Consider the following 15,725-nt stretch of genomic DNA (forward strand, 5'->3'; position numbering starts at 1 on the left):
GCTGATTGTGCACTAATATATGCGTCTAGTTAAGGATTGCATCTGATTGGCATAAACTAGAGCAGAATGCAGCCACCCTCATTTTTAATACAGAGTTCTTATCTGGGGAAGCTCTGAGTACCAGCTGGCAATGCAATCTGCTACATCAAGATGGATCACGATGAAACTCACAGTCTCACTGAGTGTAACAGGGTGACTGTCTCCTTAAGGTAGTGAGGACTAGTGGTCAGTCCAACACCTGTTTATGGTTTAAGGGCCTGGGACCAGGAGCCTTGTGGAGTGGGTGGGGCAAGGCTCCCATCTCTCCCAGCCAATCAGGACAAAGAAGTCTGGGAAGACGGCTGTATATATACTGTCTCTTCCCTCAGAATGGAGGAGGGGATGAAAAACAGGTGAAGTGGGAGCAGACTTTTCCATCCTTGAGACTGGAGTTATGAAATCTCAAAGAATATATAATTTTTTAGTTGTTACAACAGCTGAATTGGCAGGAGTAACATTAGCATTCAACTGGATAAGGGACATAAAGTCTAGCTGCACCTGTTATCTTTTCAGATTCCCCATCAGCTATCCTGGCAATTAAAGGAGGTACCTCAGAAAGCAGGCGTGATCTAATACATTAAATATTGTTTTTGACAATAGTGTAGTATGCTTCAATATGAACAAAATACTAGCCTGGATTACAGCACACACTGGGATACCTGGCAATGAAATGGCAGATAAAGAAGCAAAAAAATTTTAAAATGGAGAAATTGATATAGATTCCTTTGAGTAAGGAGGAATTTAAGAGCTTAGTTTTTAAAAGGATTTGAAAAGGAATGGCAAGAATTGTGGATTAAGGAGAAAAGAGGAAGAAGATTCTATGAAGTGTGCCCTAAAGAGAGGATAATGCACTACTCCAGAGTTATGAAAGGATCAGTGAAGTACTTGTATTTATACTGTTAACCAGTCACTGTGGTTTGAACAATCATTTTTATTGATCAGAGACACAAAGATGGGCTATGTAACACACGTAAGATTAAAGAAGCAGTTGAATCCAGGAAAGAGAGGCTCTTTCTGAAGAATTCAGATGCTTTAAGGTGACAGAATATACTATGAGGGGTTTAGTGACAGTATTGGGAAAGTGGGGTAACATTAAAAAAGCTCTACTATTAGAGCAGGATAAGAGTGTAGTGGCATAAATGTACAGGGAATATCGTAGGTGGCAGTTATATTCAGTAGATAAGTCTGCTTCACTGTAACACATAAGAAGAATGGAGGAGACAGCAGTAGGGGAAGGACTGCTACCAGTGGACCTCTTAGCCCAGGGAGGTAAGGGAGAGAATGAAAGAGGCATCTGCTGAAAGAGTTCCTGGAGGAAGCAGCTGGGGAAGCTGCTAGAGGAGGTGCTGAGTTCAAAAACACAAGCCACAAAGAATGAAAATCATGCAACCCACATAGGGTTGCCAACTTTCTATTCGCACAAAACCAAACACCCTAGCCCCGCTCCCTCCTGGAGGCCCCACCTCCTCCCCAAGACTTCCTGTGTAATCTGATCTTGGTTAATAACCCAAGACCCCTGAAGCCAAGGGGAGACGCTATGCAACCTCTGACCCTTGAAGCCAAAAGGAGGCCAGGATTGAGAAACACGGGACCCACGGAACGAGGTCCGGGCAATCCCTGAACCAAGAGAAGAGACTACAGGTCAGAGAGCCTTTGTTTCAAGTTTATTTGAATTTACTAAAGCTGAACCCCAGCAGGGAAATTTTGTGTTTAACTCTGGACTGTGCCCTGCAAGAAGAGAAACTGAGGCAGGGTGCCACAGAGACATACTTGGCTAGCAGGAGGCAGTACAGGGCAGGCTCACCCTTTTACACTGTCACACCATGAAGGCAGCTCTGAATTGCATTGTAAAACTCTGTGGGCTGTGGTTCAGCCATCCTGCAGATAGTCTGACTTTCCTTCAGAAAGGAACCCTGTCTTCTCCTATCTATACACTTCTAATTTCAATTTAAAGAAAAAAAGTGACAAGAATAGGATAGACTACGTGATCAGATCACCCAGGAAGTCTTGGACTGAGTCAGGAACCGAACCCAGGTCTCTGGAGTCTAGTCCAGGGCCCTATCTACTACATCATCCTTCCTACCTCCGTAGCATAGTAATAGCCAAAATACCTTTATTGGCTTAGCGGACAGTGAAAAAGTACACAAATATAGATGAAGGGCAGGAGGCTTTGGGGAATTTTTCTTTTTCTGGTTGAACGTGGTCTGGAATTACAGGGGAAAAGAGAAGTATTTCTGTGATAGTTATGCTCACAAACACAAGAACTTAGGAATTGGGCAGTATCTACTTTCACACCAAGGCGAGACAAGGCAAGGCAACCCCTTCCTCCCCAGAATATGCCTGTTGTAATAAAAGTGATCTTTCTAGGGCAAGTTCTGATACCTTTACTCATACTGATTAGCACCATAATGCATGAGTAGCCCCACTGAAATCAATGACTGAAAGTGGAGAACCCCTCAACATGAGTAAGTGTATCAGAATCTGGCCGACAAATTAGCGCTTTATTAACACCCCACTGGAACAAGTTGAATTTTTAATCTGTAAATTGCTTCTGTGTTTAAAAAAAATACTTAAGAAATAATGGTGGAGTTTATTTAATATTCTATCTAACTCCAGACTTGTAAAGGAGCAGTCTAAGAGTAATGGTGGTGTCATTAAAAGTTTTGCTCTCGCAGATGTAACATAATGGCAGAAATTTTCTGCTCTCCCTTTCTTTACCCCTTATCTCTCCCTGCTGCCTCCAGCCCTCTTTTCCTTGCACCTGTGCATGGATATGTTCAAGATGAATGACAACCAGGGTAGACAAAAACAGAAAAGTAAAGTGCATACACAAATAGGTTTTTATTGCTATCTATGACAGAAGCATGCAGATTTTGACTGGCAGACATGTAAAGAGTGATTCTTAATTCATTGGTTTTGAACAAAGATCGCCTACAAATCTAGTGCTAGGCTAACTTATCAAACCTGTAGAAATTTTCCTCTACAAAGCAAAATGTAAGTCATACACTAAAGCAATGTGGTTTGGAGTATAGGATGCATACATGTGTGAAGACGCTCAAATAGAAAGTTTTAGAAATGGGTTGGTAATGTTTACAGATATAATAAATGTAATAAATTGTTGTAATTTGTACTTGTTTTTAAGTTTGTTTTTAAAAATAGCCATGTTTTTTACTTATGTAATGAGGGAAATGGAAGAATGAGATAAAAGTTTTATGGCCCCTTAAAATACAGGGGAGCAATCACTGCAAGTGGGCTCTTGCAGGGACTGTGATCTGTGTGTGCTCCTGTGTTGGGAGATGTAACTCGGAAGGATGCAGCCTGGAAGAAGCAGCTAGGAAAAGTCAGAATTCAAAGAACAAATAAAGTTGCCCTTTAAAAACAAAGCATGGTCAGCATCAACAGAAATTAAAAGGAACAGGGCAACCTAAAGGGATTAGAAATAAATACCACACATTATTTTGGAAAAAGGAGAATTTAAACATCTCACAATTGCCAAAGAAAACAAAGCGTCAAAGTAAATTTCATTAGCCACTCAAATTGAACAGAACATTGAAGCAATCGTTAATCAGCATTTTAAATGCTCTTCTCACCGAAATTAGTGGGAGGCAGTTTATCCATACTAGTCATGCAAATTATCCATCCCAAAAAGGATAAATGCAAAGGTGTAGCCAGAGACACTGTCTACACTGTGAATGGGGAAACCCAAATAAATACTCTGACATAAGCAAATTCCAAGCTAAGACAGCAAACACCATTCTTAGCTTACTCCATTTTGAGACTCTATGGCAGATCATTACATGTAACCTAGTTTCACAGCTCTGAAAAATAAAAGGATAATGTTAAGGGGTTAAACTTCAACAGAGCTTTTGTGATCTTCAGTTCTAATTTAAGATATCTGTGAGTGACAGCCCCACCTAAGACAAAAAGAGCATATTATCTCCCCCAGTAATTTGGACTTTTGTGGGGGAGAGAGTTCCACAAGGTATTATCTGTGTGGGTGGGACAGACACAACAGAGAAGTAAAGGGAGAAAGCCAATGAGACAGCCTAGAAGCACAGTAATGAGGCCTTGAGTTAAACCAAGGAGGAAAAGCTTTTTGGGTACAGAATGTTGGCTGAAAAGGTAGGTTTGGAACAGCAAAAAGAGGAACTGTCACATGCTATTTGATTCCTACTGTGTTCAGAAAAACAGGACTTTGTATATTCCTTGTAGATAAATCAGGCTGCATAGAAGAAAATACCAGACTCCCTTGTCAGTTTCTGCTCCCAACTGGAACACCTGCTGGGCCCTTATCTTAGATAAGCCACTCAGGTAAAAAGGGCTAACAGTAATTTTACATATGAGTTACAATCCCTAAGCATAATAAGGAAGGTTGAATTAATGCTGATTTTGTTCTTTTGTCTGTGGCTTCAAGCCAGAAAGGACACACTTTTTTGTCAAATATTTAATATAATTCCATGTACCAAAATGTTTAACAATGGGTGTTTCATGCATTCAGGGAATATAACGCTTCAGTATATTATGCAATTTCAAGAAAAGCCTCAGATAAAAATTATTGTGCAAGAACACAACATAGTTCATTTGTTCAGCAGATTGTAAACTATTCCTGTTCTTTATGATTCACGTGTAAAGGAAAAAAATACTTGCCTTAACTTTGATTGATGAAACTCAGGTTTTCCTGGCACTGTAGGATAGCTGGAAATGTATTTGAATCTGTTTTTTTCCCCCTGATCTTTTGAAAAAGGTGCATAAATAAACCTATCAACAGCTACAGAGAACAGGTTCCAGTAATAACACTTACGTAGCTAAGGAATAGCACAGAAATGTAACTCCATGTTTTTTTATTTGGGTTACACATCATAAGTACAGTGAAATAACTAGCTCCCTGTGGTATAGCCAGTAGAGCTAGCTTAGCCTTTTATTTTACTTAGCAGTAACCCAAGCAACCTACAGGCCTGTATCCTGTAAGACACTGGCTTAAGCAGGTTAGCATAAGTGAAGCAGGCATAAAACTCTTAGCACAGATAAAATGGCCTGACAGTTAGACTAGATTTTGGGAAAGTGGGAGTAGCTTGCTTAAGAGGAGAGTTGGTACATAACAATACCAGGCAACCCACTAACCCTTCAGCTCTTCATTGTGGTTATCTACCACTGACCTATCGGACTCATTTGCATGCCAGGGACAGAGCTGGTCCTTTGTCTCTTACCTCCAGATCCCTAAGGAAAGGTGTGAGTATATGAGCATGTGCAAGGAATGTTTGTTTATGTCATTTGGAGCTTTCTTGTCTTTACTGATTGTGTTAATAAAAGTGGCTAAGGCTTTGCTTTGCCATACACTCTGGGATTCCCAAGAGGTTATTGAAAGCGTTTGTTTAAATTCTGTTGTGCCTGATTCTGGGACTAGAACCCTACTCATTAAATTGGTACTAGTTGGTAACCAAAACAATCATTAACCATGTAAAGAATCAGGCTACAGTGGTTAGAAAAATGTGTTTTACATCATGGAAGGAAAGATCCTAAAATTAAAGCACATACTGATCATTGTTAATCTTCATGGCCACAGCCTCACCTGTTAATGTGAAACCATTGATTTCAGTGTTTTGGCAATGCATTTTATAGATTGCCAGAATTATGTCCACTAGAACAGGGACATTTTCCCCCCATTTTGTCCCAAAATGTTGATTGTCTGAAAATTACATCTGGTTTGGGTTTTGCTCAACAAAAACTAAGCCTCCTCAATCCATCTCTTATATGCACAGGGTTTCATTGCTGGCAGAGCTGTAGCTGAGGTACCTTGGAATATTCTTATTCTAGATCTCCATTACCACACCACATTACCACACAAGGTAATTAGGTAAACGTGGACTTTTTCCAAGGCGACCACTATACACTAGTCATGGCAGAAGTGTTCTGCCATATTATAGCTTCCATACAGTTGAGTTCTATAGTCTCTCCTATGGGAGCTGCCTTTCTGAAAAGTAACTGCAAAACAGTTTGTACTTGAACAGGAATTAGGCATGCTTCTGTAAGGGGACTGTTGCCCCCTTACTAACGTTCAGTGGGGCTGTTTTGGTTGGCTAGCTCCCAGTACCAAAAGGGGAAGGTCTATGGGAAACCAGGACCCTGAGACTGATAGTCCCCAGGAACAATGAGGAGAGGCCAATGCTCCAGGTCAGCCTGAATGACAGGATGGGCAGGCTAATCAGGGAGTCAGGAGGCCAGGCAGGTCCTGTCCTCCGTGTGAACTGGAATTGCCTGGGTCAGGCAGAGTGGGGCCGAGCGAAGGAGAAAGCAGGGGCCCAAGCTAAGCTGGGGAGCAGAGTTGTGCCAGATCCAGAGGGACCAGAAAAGCAGCGCAGAGAGAGCAGACTCCGCCTGTCCTGGGAGCAGAGCTGCAACCCCAAAGCTTGAGGCACAGCCCAGAGAGAGCAGACTTGCCCTGGGAGGAGAGCTGCAGCAACCAGAGCCAGAGGGGCCAGAAAAGCAGCCCAGGAAGCAGGTCAGTGCTGGGAGCAGTGTCACGGAAGGAGCCTGCAGAGCAGACCTGTCCTGGGAGCAGAGCTGTAGCAACCAGAGGCAGAGGGGCCAAAGAAGCAGCCCAGGGAGCAGGAGGCAGAGCAGCAGCAGCAGTGCTGAGACAGATTGGTAGAGCTGGGGCTGGAGCAGTCAGGAGCTTGGTGCGGTGAGCAGCTGGGGAGAGCAAGGGGGACCCTGGGCAGCAGGCCCAGCACAGGGAGACGCCTCAGCCAAGATGCTCAGGCTTGGATCGTAACCCTGACAAGGCGGGGACCACACTGGGAAGAAGGGTCCTACCACTTAGAGCCTGAGAGCGTCTGGCCACCACCAGAGCAAGGTCCAACCCACAGCATCCCTGCAGCAGAGCCAGGGCCTGAGAAGAAGGCCTGGGACTTAAAAGGAACAGACTGTGAACTGCCCTGACGTTCCAGAGACACCGTTTGTGATGTTCCCTGCCACAGAGCGGGTTGATGTGTTTCCTTTAACCTTTCCCATTTTCCCTTATTCTTTTTAAAATTAATTGTTGATTAAATAACTTGCATTTGCTTTAACTTGTATGTAATGGTCAGAGAAGTGCCCAGTGCAGAGAGAGTACCCCGGAGTGGGGACACCCTAGCCCCAGTCCTAGGTGACTGCAGCAGGGTTGGGGGTCGAGCCCCCCAGGAATCCTGGGCCCAGCCTTGTTGGGGTTACGAGGATTCTGCCAGACAGGAGAGTGGAAGGGGAGTCCTCAAGGGCAGGGAGGCCACTGGGTAAAGGAAGTGGGAGCGAGGACTCAGATCCTTTCGCTAGCCCACTTCACCAGGGTAGTGCAGAAGCCAGGAAAGTTCCCCACAATAGCGGGACTATTCCCCGGCTTACGCTTGCCCTTGGCACATATACTCATGCTTCATATCTTGTCCTTATTAAAAACCTGCCCTTGTTGTCAGTTTAAAAAGAAGGATAATCCATTTCACAGGTTCCTTGTGTTGCCCACTGCCTGGAAAACAGGCCCTCATGTTTCAGTAGTGTATGGTACAACTTATGTCAAAAGGCACTGTCAGCTGTTGTTTTATTTGCAGCTGAAATCCCGGAGGTCCACTTAGACTGTAAGACCCTCATGACAGTTGTAACAGATACAGCCATTTCCTGCAATATCCTTGGGAGATCTTATTTAATTAAGTTTAAGTGTCTTTGGGGGGGGTCTATTATATTAAGTGAATTGTTTATGTATTATTGTGGGCCAGGATTGTATGTAACCTCTCGAGGGGGAAATGTGAGACCAGGAGGTTCAAAGGACTATATTGTGCCAGACAAGAATGGACTTTAGGAACAAAAAGTATTAAGTGGTTTTCCTGGGAGATATCTAGGGGGAGATAAATGCAAATGTCTTATGTGTTTATAAAGTACAAAGGCCCATAAGATTTATCTGGACATCTGTGACAGAATATACCCATGTTCACACTCTATACACTACTATAATAATGTTTGTACAAAGTCTGCCTTCTGAGGTACCTTTTTAACACTCATAAATTGTTGATCAATAATATTACTCCTGGGGGAATTCTGCATTACTGCGTGTACATAATTAATGAGCCGTGCACGGTTTTTTGGGTTTTTTTGTGCAGAAAAAAGCTTCTGCTGAAAAGTGGCTGCAGTTCTGCCTTTTGCCCACCAGAGAGTACTGTAGCGATAGAATACAGCAGCAGCTCCCAGCCATCTAGGGAAGAGAAAGAGCCTGCCTTTTTCACAGCGCCTGTCAGGCTAGGTCAGGAGACGGGGTTATAAGGAGACAGACAACATGGGGTGCTGGAGGGGTCAGACGGGACTCATAAGGGCTAGTGGGGAAGGACAGACTGGGTCAGCAGTTGAGTGGGAGTGGAGGCACAGGGCCACATGGTGATGGGGCAGAGAGTGCAGAGCTACACAGGGAAGGGGAGTGTCTGGGTCAGGGCACAGAGACACATAGGGATGGGATACAGAGCCACGGGGGTGGGGGATGCAGGGCCACATGGAGATGGGAGGAGTGGGCATGGAGGGACACGTGGACAGGAGGTGCAAGAACACAGGGGGAGCAGGGAAGATGTGCCTGATTGAATGGGAGAGGCTAGGGGTCAGCCAGAGTCTCCATGGGGGAAGCTCCCTAACAATCCCTCCCTGCCCCCCAAAGAAACCCGTTCCATACTTTTCCCACCCATAGCCAGCAACCCTCCAAGTTCACACCCAGGCTTTTTCCCAGCAATTTACTTCCCTCTCTCTCAGCTCCTCCGTTACCCCTGACTCCTCCTAGCCTTTGCACTGCTTCAGGAAATACAGTTCTGTATTGTAGTTTAAATGAATTTTTACTTAGAATTCGGTATTAATATGCCTAGTAAGGAATCTATTTGTCAAAAAACATTTCCTGAATATTTTTTGTTGTCTGTATTGTTACAGACATACTTGCTGACAGGTATTTTGAAATAAATGACCAAAAATAATTGAAACTCGTGTGATTATATTGTGTTATTTTGACAAATAAAATATGCAGAATTTTGCAGATTTTGAAAATATTGTGTGCAGAGTTTTTAATTTTTTGGCACACAATTCCCCCAGGAGTAATAATATCATGGCAAAATGCATTTGGCAGCATTATACGAAGTTATAAAACGTAAGCTGATATCATGACTAAAAGTATATATATTTTCCAGATAAGTCTGGGGAGTGGCCAAACGAGTTCCTCAGCGACAAAGGGCAAGTTGATGCCTCAGTCAGGTGTAAACAAGGCTGATGGACCATTACCTGCTAAGTGGCCATTCTTTGGCAGGAAAGCAGGCAGGGTCAAAAATCTACATTTTAGCAAAGAAACACCATGGAGTTTCCTTCCACATAGGCTCCTTGTCTCTTAGTTTTCAGCTAGAAATGCTTTTCAAGAAGAGAACTGAAACTGTAAAAAAAGAGGGACAGACACCCCCAAGGGACCCCTCTCTCCCTGCCTGCCCATTACCTTCTCTGCACTTTAAAAGACAAAGGAAGCAGCTATTCGACCCTGGGGGAGAGGTCTTGACCTGAAAGAGTTTGGTCAGTAATCTTGCTGGTAGCATGTGGTGAGAAGTTTTGCTTCAATCAATTAAAGTTAAATTAGGCACTAGTAAGTGATTTATCTTTATTTTTCTTGTAACCATTTCTGAATTCTAGGCCTCATTACTTGTACTCACTTAAAATCTCTTTGTAGTTAATCAACTTGTTTTACTGTTTTATCTAATCCAGTGTGTTTAAGATGAAGTGTCTGGGTAAACCCCTTTGGGGTAACAAGTTGTGAGCATATTAGTTTAAAGGAATAACAGACTTGATATATTTATACTGTCCAGGAGAGGGCAGGGCAGTACAGGACAAATTTCTGGAGGAAAATTAGGGACTGGGAGTGTGTTGGAGTTACCCTGTAGTAATCTTTAAAGCTAGTAACCACCAAGGTGTGGCTTGCTGACTGTACCACACAAAGTAGTAGCTGGGAGTGACTTTCAGGCTGACAGCTATAGTAGCAAGGCTTTGTAAAGGGCATCCCAGGTTGCAGGGCAGGGGTGACACAGCTACTCGTTGATCTGAATTGTGCCCTGATATGTCACAACATCTAAGGCACATTTTGAAGATATTAACGATTTATTTAATTACCAAATGTTGCTAACCATGCCATGGGTGGTCAGGCCTAGTGGTGAAGGCAAGAATTTAGCCTATCAGTTAGAGTTGTATCCAGGGTGGGCAGAGTCCAGGAAACAAGCTGAGGGTCAGTACTGGAAAGGCAGAAGCCAAATGCCAGAGCCAGAGAGGATAAATCAGAGTTGTAAGCCAAAGACAGCCAGGGATCAGCATCAGACAGACAGACAAGCCAGGTACCAGAACTGGAGGGTCAACTGGAGTCTTAATCCAGAGGTAGAGCAAGGGGCTGAAGCTAGAAGTCTGAAGCGAGAGAAGAGGAGACTAGAGCAGGACTGGAACAAGGGCTGTACCAAGCGCAAGCACAGCTGTAGTCATGGTACACATTGAGTAGCCGCTGAACTGCTCTGTGGGTCAGGCTTGTAAGCAGTGCTGCTAATCGGGGGCTGAGGCCACTCCCAGAGTTCTAAGGCAGTGCAGCTGGGTTCACTGGTTGCCTAGCAGCGCAGCTAGTCAGGGAGCAGGCCAGCTGCTGTGCTGTTCCTAACTGGGCCGGTCCCTGACACCAACCCTGTGAGGTTTTTAAAAAAAAAAAAAAAAATTATAATTTTTATTTATTTTTCCAAATACAACAAATATGCCAAAATACAAGATTCCCCGTAATACACAAAGTAAATAAAGAGGGTTAGGATAAAGAGAGGGGAGGGGAAGCAACATATCTATCTGTAGGTTCTATGTTAAGCATAGACCTCTAAAAAGTCATTTCTGTGGAGTGCCAGTCGTTTGTTAGCTGTGAGATTAGCCATATCACCGAGCCAGGCATGAATATTTGGTGGGGATTAACTTTTCCATTTTTGCAGGATTGAATTTTTTAGCTACCACAACTGTATGTTGGAACTATGCTGCTTTGTTACCACGTAATCTCCACCTATCAGGGGCATATCCAAGAATTAAATTTAAGGGGGAAGGCTCCAGCTTAGTACCCAATGTCAAATTGGTCCTCTGACCCACCTCAGACCTGAAATTCTTGATATGGGGGCACTCCCCAAACATATGAGCTAAGGTAGGAATATACCAAGGGAATTGCACTTCCAGGAGAGATCAGCATTTATGAGGCCCATTACTATTAGCCTCTGTGGGGACCAGTAAAAATACGTTTTGGTGAATAAGCTGTAGTATCAGGTCTAGAGTTGCTTTTTTAACATTAGATACAATTGTATTCCATTGGGTCAGAGATAGTTGCTGAAATATGCTTACACGACTGGGAAGCAATTTGACTGGGAATTGCCTATATTCTCAGATAGCATATGGAGTTTCCATGAAAAGGAAGATGCAAACGAAGAAAGCCCACCATACACTGCAGCATCACTAGAAAATCCTGTCCCTGTGCCTGCCTACAACAGTGAAATGGAGAAGGACAGAAAGACACATCACAACTTTATTTTGCCAGGTTTCAGATGTGCACCACAGAGTCGATGCCTTTTCACAGCAAAAGGACACTACTCTGTGTTCCTCCAAATGCCAAACTGCATCCTTCTCCCACCCCCATTTCTCCTAGCTTGTGCAACATAGCTCAGTGTGGGGAGAGACCAGATACCAGGAACACAGACAATAAAAATTTCATAATCTTCCAAAGAAGAAAGGTCTGCTGTGACTAACTTTTCCTCACTTTTCCTCAAACAGCCAATACATTCCCTTCTGCTTTCAGGATGTAACCCCCATCCACCTCAACCCCACCCCCTTTCTATCTAGCTCCAGTTTGTATTGGGACAGTGTAACATGCTGCTGGAAACACCCAGAGCTCTAAGCCACTGTTACCTCTCTGTCTCAGTATGAGTGAGCTTTGCTGGAGATTATACTGTGTGTAGCATCCTGCTACACGAGTCTGTATTCCTTAGCAGCAAACTCCTCAAGGCGATCCTGGCCCAAACTTGGCCTATCAGGTAACAATCGGTGAACTCCAGCCCTTGAGCTCCTCAGAGATGTTTCTCTGCAATGCATAGCCTCTATCACTGGGCATTCACAGAAGATATTCATTTTGCTGCTCTTTTAAAGAATCAGTACATTATAGCTTATTAATTGGGTAAACACATCCTTCCCTTCAAACACAGCACAGAATTGGTTTATAATAAAAATAAAACCTGTTTATTAACAAAAGGACATAGGTTAAATGATACAAAACAAAAGGAATAAATATAGAAATAGTTTTTAAAAAAGTTAAAAATATGGTTTCTAATGGCTAAGACCTAACTTTAAAAGCTACAGTTTTTATTCAAAGTTGTTTCCTCACAAATCTTCCTTTCCCAGCAATAGCTGGCTTACTTAGCCAGGCTCCATATAGAGTCCAAGGTGCTGGTTTTCCTTGTCTCTTTAGATGAAGGATAATCCAAAGTCTTTTTGTGCATCCTTATATCTCAAAAATCTGCCTTTGTTTCAAGGGTCACATTACGCCATTGGAGTTCGGTCACCTGTCTTCTCTGGGGGGGCCAACTCCATCTTGAATAAAGTGTCCTCTGCTGTGTTCCCACGTGATGCTTCCTGCTCCAATTTTACAATGTAAATGTTATCTTCATGCAACTTCAGCTACAAATTAATAGCCCATTGAATTAGGCCACACCTCATTTGGCCTCTTTCCTTTGTCTTTAGAAAACCTGTTATTAACTCCCCTGATGTGCCTAGTTTAAACACTTTTCAGTCACAGACTGTAAAGCATAATATCAGTGAGTATCCATGATTCCACACACAGCATTCTCCCATACATTTCACAGTGATATTATTGATGAGTGAGTTATTAGTTTTCAGATGATATCTCACAAGGCATATTGTGTACAAATATAATTGCACTAGTATTTAGGTCTGAACACAGGGTGCCTAGGGTTGCAGATGATAAAATTGGAGTGGAGGGGGGTGATAGAAGTACTGAGGCTATGTCTACGCTACACAGCTTTTAGCGACACTGCCGTGCAAGCCATGACAAAACTTGGTTTTAAACTTTTAGCTCTTCCATATCAGCATTTAAATGTCCTGAAAAATAAACCTGTTGGAAGTTTCTAAGGTGCACCATTGGGCAGGGGAGGGCAAACTATGGCCTGTGGGGCAGATCCAGCCCAATCAGGGCTTTCAGTCTGGCTCGCGGGATTGCCAGCCCCGTGACACAGAGGGGTAGGGCAGGCTTCCTGCCTGTCCCGGCCCACACTGCTCCCACAAGCGGCTGGCACCATGTCCTGCGGCCCCTGAGTGGGGGAAAGGGCTCCGTGCGCTGCCCTTGCCTGCAGACACTGCCCCCTGCAGCTCCCATTTGGCCAGGAACAGGGAACCGTGGCCAATGGGAGCTTCAGGGGTGGTACCCACAGGTGAGGGCAGCGCATGGTGAAGCCGCTGCCCCCCCCCCCCAACCCCAGGAGCCACTGCCGGACATGTTGGCCACTTCCAGGAGCGGCGTGGGGCCAGGGCAGGCAGGGAGCCTGCCTTAGCTCTGCTGCGAACTGCTGCCACCCTGGAGCTGCTCAAGGTAAGTGACGCGGGGCAGAGCCCACACCCCGAACCCCTCCTGCACCCCATACCCAAACCCCCTGCCCTGAGCCCCCTGTCGCACCCCAACCCCCTGCCCTGAGCTCCCTGCCGTAACCCGCAACCCTCCTGCATCCCAACCCCCTGCCCTGAGCCCCCTGCTGCACCCCACACCCCAACCCTTTGCCCTGAGCCCCTTTCTGCACACCACATCCCCTCCCGCACCCCACACTCCCTCCTGCACCCCAAACCTCTGCCCCAGCCCTACATTCATGGCCCTGCATACAATTTCCCCATCCAGATGTGGCCCTCGGGCCAAAAAATTTGCCCACCCCTACCATAGGGCAAAGACAAAGAAAGCCAGTGGCACTCCACTAATAAATTTAACTAATAAGCTGTATTTCCTGATGATCAGTTTCTTTCCTTTGTTCATTCTCTTCCCATAAATCCTTGTTATCCATCTGATTCTACCACAATACATACAATATTTATTTAACCACATTTTCCCAGTGCTTTTTCCATGCCATTTCTTCTATTTGTTAGCACTAAAGTCACAACAACCAGCTTTAACTTGGAAACAGGAGGATTCAGAGACCAAATAACTCAGTATGAGTCTTGCCCACACCATACATGTAAAGGGCGATGCCAAAAACTTGCGAATGAAAGGGGAGGCTAATTTATATTTTTTTAAAAATTTCAAAAAAGAACTAGATAAATTCATGGAGGATAGGTCCATCAACGGCTATTAGCTAGGATGGGTAGGCATGGTATCCCTAGCCTCTGTTTGCCAGAATCTGGAAATGGGTGACGGGATGGATCACTTGATGATTCCCTCTGGGGCAGCTGGCGTTGGCCACTGCCAGAAGACAGGATATTGGGCTAGATGGACCTTTGGTCTGACCCAGTATGGCTGTTCTTATGTTCTTACCATAGTTCTGGAAATTAGTTATATATCTAGTAAAATCATTGTTCTCTGGTCTGTTGGCCAAAGGGCCTTTTTATGAGTTATTAAATTGACCCCCTCTTATGGGGAGATCATTTAGAGCAATGGTTCTTAACCAGGAGTGCGTGTACCCCTGGGGGTAAATCAACTCATCTCGATATTTGCCTAGTTTTGCCTAGTTTTACATAAAAAGCACTAGAAAAGTCAATACAAACTAAAATTTCATACAGGCAATGACTAGTTTATATTGCTCTATATACTTACACTGAAATGTAAGTTCCATATTAATATTCCAATTGATTTTATTTTATAATTATATGGTAAAAATGAGAAAGTAATTTTTTCAGTAATAGTGTGTTGTGACACTTTTGTATTTTTGTTTGATTTTGTAAGCAAGTAGTTTTTAAGTGAGGTGAAACTTGGGGGTATGCAAGACAAATCAGACTCCTGAGAGGGGTACAGTAGTCTGGAAGGGTTGAGAGCCACTGATTTAGAGGTTTAAGGGGAATTACAATCTTGATTTCCTGCTGTCTCGGGTAGAGTATGACTATAACCATTGCTAATATGCTCAGAGCCCACTTTTGTATTTCTTCTGGATCCTCATCCTGTTCCACCAACCCACAATATTTTGTTCTCTAACTCCAGCCACTTTTCTGTGTATTCTTACAATTATATTTTATTTTATTAATTATTGTACATTCTTTGCCAGATCACCATCAGTCCCCACACTTAGCTCTCTGTCTTTGCCCCTCTGGTTACCAGCCCTGCACTGTACTGATCTGATACTGCTCCTCACACTGACAAACAAGAGGCATTCCTTCCACAGATGCTAATTTGGCACACTGAAAACTATTAGCCTAGAAAATGCAATAAGGGAACTCTGTGAGTGCAAACAGCTCTGATCACATACCCCATGGCACGGCTAGTTTTCAGCTGAAATGTTTGGACCTGTTATTATAATGGTTCATAAGCACATTGAAATGCTCCATAACTGAGGAGCATGGTAGGGAGTATTGCTTGTAAACATTGCTTGATCTCTTGAACTGTACCAACTATATTGGGGCCAAGCTCTGCAGTCTTTACTTGGGCTGAGTAGTTACTCATGCAA

The sequence above is a fragment of the Natator depressus genome, chromosome 7 (genome assembly GCF_965152275.1).
Source record: "Natator depressus isolate rNatDep1 chromosome 7, rNatDep2.hap1, whole genome shotgun sequence".
Lineage (NCBI taxonomy): Eukaryota > Metazoa > Chordata > Testudines > Cheloniidae > Natator > Natator depressus.